The sequence below is a fragment of the Chelonia mydas genome, chromosome 2, assembly GCF_015237465.2.
Source record: "Chelonia mydas isolate rCheMyd1 chromosome 2, rCheMyd1.pri.v2, whole genome shotgun sequence".
NCBI lineage: Eukaryota > Metazoa > Chordata > Testudines > Cheloniidae > Chelonia > Chelonia mydas.
This window is the reverse complement of record NC_057850.1, coordinates 23,433,179-23,445,872: the sequence shown is the minus strand read 5'-3', so window position 1 is coordinate 23,445,872 and position 12,694 is coordinate 23,433,179.

Genomic DNA, 12,694 nt, shown 5'->3' with positions numbered 1-12,694 from the left:
AGTTTTCTATGGGCTGCAGAGGGAAGAGAGCACAGGATTATTGAACCTGGTGGTCCACCAAAATCTCTGTTTGCTGTCTGCATCTCTGTTTGCTGTCTGAGAAGCGCAAGCATCTTCTGCTGCACATCCCGCTCCTTTTCTTGTGTCTTTCTCCTCTCCACTCTATCCTTGTTCATGCTGTCTGCAAGGGTGATCCTTCAGGCCCTGGTTTCGTTCTCTGATGCAGCACTGGCTTGCAGGATCTCCTGGGACATGTCAGCCGAGTCCTCTTCTTTCTCCTCCTTATCTGGCTCAGGCGTTCCACAGGTGTGGAGGGGAAGACCCCGAAGGATGCAGCTGCAGATACAACACACAGAGATGCCATTGTCAATGTCCTCATGATGGAAATTGAAACTTAAGGTGCTGAACTCACCCCCCTTGCTCCACACAAGTTTTAAGCACTACATTCTCACTTCTGCTTGGGATTGATAAAGCACGGTGCCAGTCACAGCACCAGCTGTGGTGAATATGGTCCTCCAGGGGTCTGGGACATGAGGAGGGGATAGCTCACTTGCATGATTCTAGTTGTATAGGGCAAGGGAACTGAATACTGGCACCACTTTCCACAGGAGGTGGTGATTTTAGCTGATATCTCACTCCTGAGGGTAACAGGTGCAGAGAGAGCACAGCTGCTGCTGGGATCCCGATGCCACCCAGGCCCATACCCTGCTAGCCAGTGTACTGCACTGCTGCCTCCTGAAGTAATCGCAGAGTGGTGTGGGAAAGTGTCCTGCAGCAGAAGAAGAAATAAGGCAGCCCTTCCCAGAAACATTTGTCAGAGGATTGCAGAGTACCAAAGTTTAATCGAGATCTCTACAGGACATCCCGGTGCACGTAAACAAACTGCCCCATGTGGTTCCTGCTGTCTAACTCTAGAGGGGAATGAAAGGCTGATAGTAACTCCACCTCTCTTGGTTGTTCCGTTGCCACTCCTAGCACAGGTAAAAATGAGCAAATCAAAAGATGCATCCTGATACTATGGGGGTGCCAGCCCTGTAACTTCAAAGTAAACAACATACTTACCCGAGGTTCCTTCCCCTGCATCAGACTTGCCCGTGCTTGACTTTCAGGACAGGCTGGACAGTGGAGTCATGTCCTGGCTTGCTGCACAGCTGGATTTCCCGTCATCTGTCCCCCATACTCCTCCTCTTCCTCGTCCACCTCCTCCTCTTCACTGTTCATGTGGGGCCTGTGACTCCGAAGTATCCACAAGGATCTTGGGGGAGGAGGGGTCTCCGCTGAGGGGGGCACGCAGTTCTTTGTAAAAGCAACGGGTCTGCAGCTCCGCACCAGATCAATTGTTGGCCTCCCTGGCGTTCTGGCACACCTGCCGCAGCTCCTTGGTTTTCATGCGGCAACGCTGCTGGTCCCTGTTGTGGCCCTTCTCCCCCATGCCCTGAGCGATCTGCTCAAAGATGTCAATGTTTCTATGGCTGAGCCTGCACAATCTCTTCTTCCCACAGGCCCAGGAGATCGAACATCTCTTGTCTACTCCAGGCAGGAGTATGTTTACAGCGTGTAGCCAGCTGGGCAGCTGGCCAGTTAAACTCAACAATGGAGAGCTGCTAAATGTGCTCACCAAGCTGGGCAACCATGAAAAGGAATTTCAAAAACGTGTGGGGCTTTAAAGGGGAGAGAGTGGCTTCCTGTCTACCAGACCCCTGGGCAGTAGAGTTCACAGTAGTGATCAGAGACATCAGAGTGGTGCATTGTGAGACAGCTCCTGGAGGCCTGCAGCACTGGATGTAAGTAACGCAGTGTCTACACTGGCACTGCGGCAACCTAATTACATTGACCATGACTCTACACCATTTGGGGAGGTGGTGTTATTCAATCAGCGAAGAACGGCACTTATGTTAGCGGTTGGTTGCCTTGTGTTGCCATAACCGGGTAGACCAGGCCTATCACTCCCATCATTGCTAAGTCCCAAAAAAATTTAATGTAGAAGAATGAGTCGGAAGAGTTGGTTATAACATGGTTGACACTGGTAGTGTGGACAGGCTAGGAATGATCAGTTAGGTTCTGCCAAAACTACAGATGTTAATTGTGTTGTAATTGTGTCCCATGAATCAGTGCAAGTAAGTCCTAAAACACGATTTCCTAACATCAGCTTTTCTCTGTACAGCGGCAAGAAGGGACCAGGTTATAACACTGCTTGGCCACAATCATGTGTTTGAATATGTCTGCATTTGCAGCCTTGAGATATCCTTTGAGGGAAAACTTCTAGCTTGCTTCACCTTCCTTTGCCTGAGCCCTCAAGCATGTCCTGTGCAGATGACTTTAAAGACACAATGTAACATTCTTAAATGTTTTGAGAGTGATGGTTTTTTCATTACCACACATCCTCTTTTGAACTATTTCTCCTTGTTCAAATTTTAAATGGTGGAAATCTATTTTTGATCATTTGTGGGTAAATGTTTCTTGATTGAATGCCTTCTAATGCATTTGCAAGCTTTACATGTACATTCTCCATTGGTGTAAGTAATTCTAAACTAAATATTGGGCCCAGATCTGTATTCTCTGTCCATCCTAAACGTATTATAGCATCAAGAGAGGTGGCCCAATCATGCAAAAATCCTTGTGTCCTGTGAACCTTACCAGCAGTAATAAGCGGTTCTTAAAATAAACTGAAGCTTTCTAATTGGGCCTGATTCTCCTCTCATTTACTCTGGTGTCAGCCAGTGCTAATGTTGTGCCAGGCAAAATAATGGAAGAACTGATATGGGATTCAATTACTAGAGAACTGAAGGATGGGAATATAATGACTGCCAGTCAACACCTCCCGTTTTCATTTGGTGATGAGATAATGAGTTTGTCTGATAATGTAATTCTAGAGGGGAATGTAGGTTCAATACACTTTATTTCAGTGGAAGTTAGGTATCTAAATGCCCTGGAGGATCTGAGCCTTATACTTTTGTAAGGCTTGGCTGAATAACATTCTGATTAAAAAATTAGCACTACAATATCAATAAAGCACATGTTAAATGCATTAAGAACTGGCTAACTGATAGATCTCCAAAAGTAGTAGTCAAGGGAGAATCGTTAGCAAATAGGGGTGTTTCTAGAAGGGTTCCACAGGGATTGGGTCTAAGCTGGATGCTATTCAACATTTTTATCAATGATCAGGAAGTAAAATATAAAATCACTGCTGATCAAATTTGTGGATGACACAAAGTTTGACAGAGTGGTGAATAATGATGAGAATAGGGCATACGTACTGAGTGATGTGGATCACTTAATTAAACTGGGCCAGTTCCAACAAATTGTATTTTGGTATAGCCAAATGTAAGGTCATACATCTAGGAATAAAGAATGCAGGCCGTACCTACAGAATGGGGGATTGTATCCTGGAAAGCAGTGACTGTGAAAAGAAATTAGTAGACAGACAACTGAACACGAGCTGCCAGTGTGATGCTGTGGCAAAAGGAGTGAATGTGCCCCTTGAATGTATGAAGAGGGGAGCAGTGAGAAGGAGTAGGGAGATTATTTTACCTCTGCATACAGCACTGTGAGGCCAATACGTGAATACTGTGTTCTGTTCTGCTGTCCACATTTTAAAAAGAATGTTGAAAAATTGGAGACGGTTCAGAGAAGAGATACAAAAATGATTTGAGGGTTTGAAAAAATGCCTTACAGTTAGAGACTTAAAGAGCTCTATCTGTGAACTTATCCAAAAGAAGATTGAGCGGTGACTTGATTATGTTACATAAATACTTTCAGAGGGAGAAAATACCAGGCACTAAAGGGCTCCTTAATATTCAGAGAAAGACATAACAAAAAACAACGTCTGCAGCTTAAAACCAGACAAATTCACATGAGGAATAAGGTACACATTTTTAGCAGGAGCATGATTAACCATTAGAGTAAATGTCAAGAAAAATAGTTGGTTCTCCATCTCTCTCAAGTTTCCAGTTCAAGACTGAGGGCCTTTCTGGAGATATGCTTTAGTTAAATATAATGTATTGGGCTCAATACAGGGGTTAACTAGATGCAAATTCTGTGGCCTATTCTATGAAATTATACAGGAGGTCAATCTAGAGTATCTAATAGTCCCTTCTGGCCTTAAAGTCAATAACTCTATTGACATCACAGGTATGTCTGCATATATTGTGCTGTGTCGCATCCTCCACTGAAAACAGCAGCATTACAGAAAGTAAAAGGGGTGTAAATGAGAGGAGAATCAGGCCTCTGAGTTATGACTTTTGACAACTGGAAATCCATAGACAGATTTTAGTGTAAACATCACTGTGAGTTTGGGGTTCACAACGAATGAAGGCTTGGACCAAGACATTTCAATCTTCTGAGATTGTTTTCATTGTATACAGAGTCTGCCAAGGTTACCAGTGCTCCGGACATTTAAATGTCCATTGATTTATTGAAGGAGCTTTATAGGATTTGCAGAAAACCACCTATCTTTAAAACTAAACCACTATTGAAAAGTTGAAACTTTCCAACAATTTATGGATGTGAATATACCCAAATCCCTTGGCCGGCACTGCCTGTGTTATCAGCATAAAGCCCAGTTGGAGGGTAGCTGGCAGCCTAATTTACAATGGCTTTATTCCATAAATGGTGATTTCACCCTTCTTTTTCAAATAAAATCATTCCACGCTGCTTGAACTGAAGTCTTGGTTTCATGCATTTAAGCATCTAACCTTGGTACTTTTGGTTAGTTCTTCCAGGTGGTGGTAATAATAACTGTCAGTACAAAATGAAAACAAGGTTATTTGCTTTCACCCAGAAGCCATGGACTGCCTGAAAAAACTCACTGTCATGTCGTGGGTCCTGCAGGGGGAAGGGGCTCCTGCATGTAATGGGGTTGACCAGTCCTTAAGGGAGACAAGATACCAGGGGACATGGAGGTTAACCTTGACCATGCTGCAGAGGAATCCCAGGAGCTGCTCAGAGGATGGGGAGCTCATGTTAATAATAATGAGCTTTCTGAGCTGCATCCGAATGGGGCTGGAGAGAAGGATGAACTAGGCAGGGCTGGGTTTCTTTACGCCCCATATTCTGCCTGTCAGAAGTTCAAAGTAATGGGTAATGTAGACATTAAAAACTGCTCACAGGCACTGACCTAGCTAATAGGCATTGCACGGGGAGGAAACTGCAGCAACCCTGTTGGCACTATCTGTCTTGGGTACTTGAATAGCCCCTTAAGGCTAGGTATGGGGGGCTAACTGCTAGACCGCACTTCCTCTGAGGCTGGGAACTGTAGACAATTTAACAGGCCATCGGTTCTGCTCTGAACCCAATTCCTCTCCAAGCAGCAGCACAGGCTTGTTATAGACCAGTGTTTCCGGTCACACCATGCACTGCAGGAATGGCCAGGAAAGATCCTGACAGCAGGGAGGTGGAGTCAAATACTATGTTACAATTGTATGTGTGAGATCCTTGCAAGAAATGCAAGCCCCGGGGCTAGAAGGCATAAAGGGAAAAAGAAGCTCTCTGCTCCTCCAAAAGGAAAAAGGGGGAACGCAAGTTCAATTCATATCAATTGCCATTTTGCCTCTGGGCAGTTTGGCACAGTGTTCTGCTGTTGTGTTGTTCGGGGTTGCTTTGTGTCCTGTTTTTGGCAATGACCTTCAATGGTGCATGCAAATGTAAAGAGATGAAAGGGGGAAGAAATCACGAAAGCTATACCTTGGGGAAAAAAGAAAAGGAGTACTTGTGGCACCTTAGAGACTAACCAATTTATTTGAGCATAAACTTTCGTGAGCTACAGCTGTAGCTCACGAAAGCTTATGCTCAAATAAATTGGTTAGTCTCTAAGGTGCCACAAGTACTCCTTTTCTTTTTGCGAATACAGACTAACACGGCTGTTACTCTGAAACCTTGGGGAAAGTGGGTCACCCTGAGTGTACAAGTCAGGGACTTAGACTGGGGAGTGAGCCCAAGTTAAAAGGATGCAATTCTGCCTAGGAGCAGAGTCTATTTTTAGGGTTCTTGCTTCGCTCTGGGTTTTCCACCCAGAGATTTTGGCTCCCATGTGGAGCTGATTTTGTAGAATTAGACCTAGCAGGAGTTGTGGCCCTACCTTTCTGAAACCAAACATGACAGCTGCAGATCAGAGCAGGGCATGATGGTGTGGTTTTCACAGGACAAGAGGAGCAGGCAGTCTGGGAAAAAGGCATCTACTTGACCACCCCTGAGTCTATCTGGATTTGTGAGTAAAGGATTTAGGTGGGTGGGGAACTGTTTTGTGAATAGCACTTTGGGCCCCAACAAGCCATGCAATTAATAGCTGGGTCTGTGGGCTTGGTCATGCCCCTTATATACTCTTTGGGTCTTGCTAATTTCATTCTATTATGTAAAGAGATGGTTTATCTCTTTTTCCACAATAAAAAGCATTTGTGGTTTCATATTCAAAGGTTCCTGAAGGCTTGCGAATTGGGAAGAGACACCAGTGAATGTAGCCAGGCAGTTAAAACTGTAAGTTCCTTAACCAAGGCCTGGGCAAAGTTTTAGGTGGGGGCTTGAGCCAACCTTTTAGTTATTTAAAACAGAGCCCAAGACTGTGGTGTAATGAGGACTGTGTGGAATTGCAAGCTATAACTTTAAGACTGACACCCCCTTCCACCCACTTGGTTTCCTGGTCAAGGGGCTCTGCAGGGAAGTGTGCAATCAGATTCAGTTAGTCTGGTAAAAGCCATTTTAAAGCAAGGTGAAGTGAGTTGTACCTCACTGCCTTATGGAGCAGCCTGTTTTCTTTTCCTCTGTTTTAGGGTTCTTGTGTGTTACCACTCTGAATTCTGTTATGCTGCAACCTTCAAGCAGGAGTATTTATGTTTTTATCTGACTTCTCTGTGTGTGTATGCTTTGAATATAACATATACATAATCTGAATCTGGCCCTTCATACTGATAATTAGCCTGGTAGAAGGTTGCAATAGAGGCAAATACAATGGGATAGGATCTACCTCACTTGGAAACATCCAGATACAGCTGCCAACTGATTGCCACAGAGGTTAGTGTTTACAGCAGAATTTACGCATTTCAGCAACAGACCTTTTGCCTATGACAGAAGCCATGGGACATAGAATGAGGCATGCTATAGCAAATGGCTCCTCCAATCCCACCCACACCGAGTTAAGCAGTTGTATGCTTGCCCCTAAAGATTCTTGAGAACGTGGAGCAAACCTAATTCTTATTTCACTGCATAGCTGGAGAGGTGTGCTGTGGACCCCACTGTACAATGTACTCCAGACCACAATGTACGTAGAATGTACCTAAGCGACTGCCTGTCTTCCTGGACAATACTGTGATTGGTGGAGATCTTTCAACTGGTATTAATTCACTGGCCTGGCCTAGCCTAGCTTGTATGTTTTGTCCTAGGGCATACTGCAACCATCTGGGGAGGGTTGAGTGGCTGGGTCCTGGGCAGGGTAGGTGGCTGAATTAGCTGGCCAAGCTGGTTGTATTGTGTTATGTGGGTTGAATTGTTTGGCCTCTTTGATCACTATTTTGCTAATAATTATAATCTGTTTTAATGTATTTACATGTAAAATTTTATGAGAGCCCCAGTCTGACTGTGCTGGGTGCAGTACACAAACCTGAACAGAATAGGCACTGCTTTATAAATAAGAAATTGTCACGGTTATTAATGATTATTTAGAATGTAACTTAATCCTCCCCTCCCCACCCAGCATTCACACAAATAAGATGGCCCCTTCCTGAGGAAGTCCGAAAGATTTTCTTATTATCAGCATTTGATTAGGAAAGTGGCTTGTACAGTTTTGTTACAGACACTTTGCAAACATAGTTAAATGTACAGGCCAGTGACAACAAATTCATGGGGAAGGATAGTCCACAGATCCTCAGGGTTTTACTCCCCTCCCCCGCAGTCTAATCTTTTCTTTGGGAAAAAATGTTTCTTTCCATTTTGCTTGTGAAGATGGACTTCAGACACATTCTAGCCAGACTGAGGCCTTGCTTACCATGAGGATTCGCCCTGAGTGCAGCCATTGGAGTAACTGAGCCAGAGCAAAACAAAAGTGGGCCAATGTAGACAGGCAAAGCTGCTATTGACCACAATTTGCATTGATGCAGCCTGCAGGCTAGGGGGCTCTAGTCATAGCCCATGACCCCATTGTGCCAGGTGCTGTACAAACACACAATAAAAGGATAGTCTGTGCGCTAAGAGCCTTTTTATAATCTAAGGGCATGTCTACACTGCCTTTCAGACTACGGGCATGTGAATGGCAGTGCCCACCAAAGTGCTGCACTCCGACCCCCCAACCCCACGTGTGGATGCCATGGGCACTAATATACATCAATGTGAACTAGGAACTTTTTAGTTTGTGCCAACCACATATGCATGGAGAGTTACAGCAGAGAGCTTTGGTGTGTACTGCTATTCACCCCCACACACACACACACACCCAGTCTGAACTGTGGGGCAGTGTAGACATGCTCTCAGTTTGAAACAGGGGACACCAGACATATATAGACAATAAACAATCAGACAATATGCAGATTACCCTGGTTTCCAGCTGAGCTAAACTGCACTGGTGGTTGGTGCTTACTGCAATCTGTAGTGGTTTTGCTAGTCTACCTTGGGGCTTGTCTACACAGGGAGTTAAGACAAATTAGTAAATGTGTGAAATAAGTTAAGCTAAACCAAACGGCTGTTTTACTTCTCAGTGAGAGGGGGTCCAAACAGAACTTTAATGAGCTTTAACTTATGTACATTAACTTCACACTTTTAGTTAAGATGTCTTGACTTTCCTGCCTGTAAACAAGCCCCAAGGGTTTGACCTGGTGGAGCTTTACCCTTGGCTGACCACTGATGGCTGATATCCACAGCGGAGACAAAGATTTGGAAACAATGCAACAAAGAGAAGTGAGAACTTCCCCCAATTCAGCTGTAAGACCTGTCAGACATGAAGCCCAGCTATCTCCAATGCAATTTGAAGGCTGACATGTGTAATCATTTCACTTCTGAATCCCCTATCCGGGAATAGTAAGATAAAGCATTTAAGGGTTTTCCCCACTGGCTTCAATGGGGATTGGATCAGTTCCTTTCCCAATGTGGCTGGGTGAGTTTGTCCTAGCCCAGTGGTTTTCAAACTGGGGTACTCAAGCTCTCATCAGGGGGTACATGAGAAAGAGCCTGTAATGGCATTTTATTTAGTAAGACTTGGCAAGCTACTCATGGGTATATCATGACCCTATCTCAGATGTGGGTAGGCGGCAGACTATATTATTTGGAAAGGGGTACGCAGCCTAAAAAGTTTGAAAACCACTGTCCTTGCCTCATACTCTATTCATTTAAGGACACTGCAGAGGACAAGGCTCCCTGCTGTGAATATGGAGATAGTTACATGTTCTAGTTATTGTATCAGATAGTCATTTGATTTAAAAGGTTATACTTTGATTATTAAAATACCGTAGATGCTTCCTACTGTTTTGATAGCTTTTTTTAAAGTTTCAGAGTAACAGCCGTGTTGGTCTGTATTTGCAAAAAGAAAAAGAGTACTTGAGGCACCTTAGAGACTAACCAATTTATTTGAGCATAAGCTTTCATGAGCTATATCCAATGAAGTGAGCTGTAGCTCACGAAAGCTTATGGTCAAATAAATTGGTTAGTCTCTAAGGTGCCACAAGTACTCCTTTTCTTTTTTTAAAGTGTCAGCTACAGATATTGGGTCTAGCGCATGCTTGTTTGTTGATTTTTTTTTCTATACCTAGCCATTCAACAGGGCTTTCACTTTAATAATCTTATTAACATATTGGGCTGACTCTTTGTGTCACACACAATGATTTGTCCAGGTGAATATACCATGCAGTGCAATGCTGCACTAGTGATATTTGAACAAAAGATTCCACAGACTTTCCCACCCTGTAACCAGTGATAGACTATCCCTCTGCGAGGGACCGGGGAATCTCTTGCTCTATTTATTTTCCAGTTTAAACAAAAATGCTTTTTCAGAACCATAATCCAAGGAAAGATGCAACACCTATCAGCAAGCAAACGTGTATTGAGCTGCACTCGTGGGAATAGGGCAGAATATATTGATTGTATAGCACAGTGGTCAGCTTGTGTAATTTGACAATGGAGATGCAGCAAGGCCAAGCCAGAACAGTGATCCAGGATGTCCTCCCAGGCCCATTACCATTGCCTGGTGCTTTATAAATGAGTCATTTTGGCCATGTTATAGCTTTGCACCACACTCTCCTCTTGCTACCTATCCAGTTCCAGATGGAGTTCAAGGTCCCATTGTCTGTAACTTTATTGTTGGTTTTCTTAAATGTTTTAGGTCAGGGATGCTTTACGGAAGGTAGCATATTTGTGAGTTGTGAGGTTATTCATTTAAATATGTTTATTATAGGTACTATAAGAGGTAACAAAATAAATAAGTACGGTCCAAAGGCTAAGATATAGATCTGCAAATAAGGAAAGCTAGGTTCTCTCCCTCTGCCACATACTTTTTGACATCGGTCATGTCAGTTAACCACTCTGTACCTCAGTTTCCCCATTTATAAAAGCACTTTGGCAAAAAAAACTGTATAAAAATGCATCGTGTGATTATCATTCATAATATGAGAACTGATGGGACAATTAACGTAGACAATGAAAACACCCATTATCTTCTCTGTAGAAAACTTGCATATGTAGGGAAAACCCCTCTGGATTTTGCCAAAGTTCCCCACAGATTAGTATTATCTCTGTTAATCCTTGATAAGATTGTGTGTCAACACTTTATGAGACGTTTGCTAAATACTGTGGTTGTAATGATGACATATGCACAGTAAGTACATACCTGGATTTTCAGATATTTGGTTGAGCCTGCAGTGCTGGGAAGTCAATGGATGTTGTTTTGATTTTTAATGTGAGTGCATTTGAAATGGAAAACACTGAAGGAATATAAATCTGAAACTTCTCCATATCATTTAAAGCTCTAGCCACCCCAAGCAGAACCATTGTAGCTGTCTTTCCGCCTTATCTACTGTAAGGGAGAATCATGTTATAATGCAATAATGTCCAGTTTGATCTTGTTTATATAGATGGGACTAAACCATGTTATAACTGTGTTATGGAATTGTTACAGTCCTTTGATGATCAGAGGCATTAGTCACCCATATAAATTGAACACATCTGCAGATGGGGATGTATTCAAGTGAATGCAGACTTTTTACACCATGGTACAAGCAGGAGTGGATTAAGATTATGCTAGAGTGGACTAAGTTTATACTATAACCATAAAAACCTTCATCAGAAAATATTGCCCATCATCTGGAGTGCTGCTCAAGTAGAAGTCACAGCTCACAGCCGTTTCCTTCTTTGCTTTTTTTCCAGGCACATCATGACACTATCTGAGCGGGGTATCTTAGACCCAGAATCCATCTTCTCTGAGTGTCCTGTGCCAATAGCAGCTGGCCCTATGCTCTGACATGCTGTCTGCTACTCCCTGGCTCACTGCTATAATGGGGCCCTCTCTCTCCTTGGGACCCAGTTTGCAAGGATCTTGTCTTAATGCTTTCCTGATGGAAACTGGGGAGAAAAGGAAGTGAGTTATTTGTTTTATAGATTCAAGTTAATCCACCTCCCCGAGAGATGATAGCTACGTCAATGGGAGACCTAGTGCTGTCTACACTGGGGGTTAGGTTTGTTTAACTGCGTCCCTCAGCGGTGTGGATTTTTCACACCCCTGAGTGATGTAGTTACATTGACCTGATTTCCGAGTGTAGACCTGGCCTAAGTGTTTGAGAGTACGGCAGATGTAGGCAGCCCTGTTCAGTACAGTGCAAAGGCACAGTCTGTGCAGTGTGGTATGGGCGTAGGGGGCATAGCTCAAAGAGGGCAGAGCTAGGGCTTCCTGGGCGTCTGCCTTCCCTCTGTATTTCCTGGTCTTCAGAAGTTTGAGTTTTGCTTCAGAAAGGGAACGAGGTACCACGCCGGGGATGCTGACTCCGTGTTGAAGAAGCCTTGTGTCAGCACAGCCTGCTTTTTTAAACAGAAGGAAAATCTGGAGGGAGTTGGTGGTCATTTGGGCAGTTGTAGTTACTGTGTAGGTTTGCAGTCGAGATGCTGCTGTGGCCAGATAATGATAATACTGAGTAGCTCTCACATGGAGCTTTCATCAGATCTCGAAGCACTTTACCAAGAATGGAAACATCCTTATCCCCGTTCTACAAATACAGACCCTAGGGATAGAGCCATGCAGTGACTCAGAAAGGGGCTCTATGCACCCATCTGCAGCACAGGAGGCTCCGAGGTGTGAGGCATCCCATTCCTCTCAGGTGATGTTCTCAACTGGGTGAGAACACCCCAGGAGGTGCCTGCAGCCTGAAGCAATAGCTCTGAGACATGTGAACTTTTCCACTCCTCTCAGTGGGTGCTCTCTTCCTGCCTCCCCACTGACAGGCTTGAGAGTCTGTGATAGGCACCAAGCATGCCCATTCTCAGCTCCTCCCCCGCAGTGTCAGGGCGTTCTTGGTGCATTCCCCCAGAATGTCTGCGGTCAGCTCTTCACTCAGAGGGGCAGGGCTTCTCTGGATGCTGGCTCACATGTGGCGGGGGAAGGGAGAGGGGCTCAGAGCCCCCTCCTGAGAAGCAGGACTTCCCCAGGTGCCAGTTCATATGGGGGGACCAGGGAGAGGGAGTTCAGACACCTGCAAAAGGACAGCCCCCCAGATCCTGGTGTATGCACAGG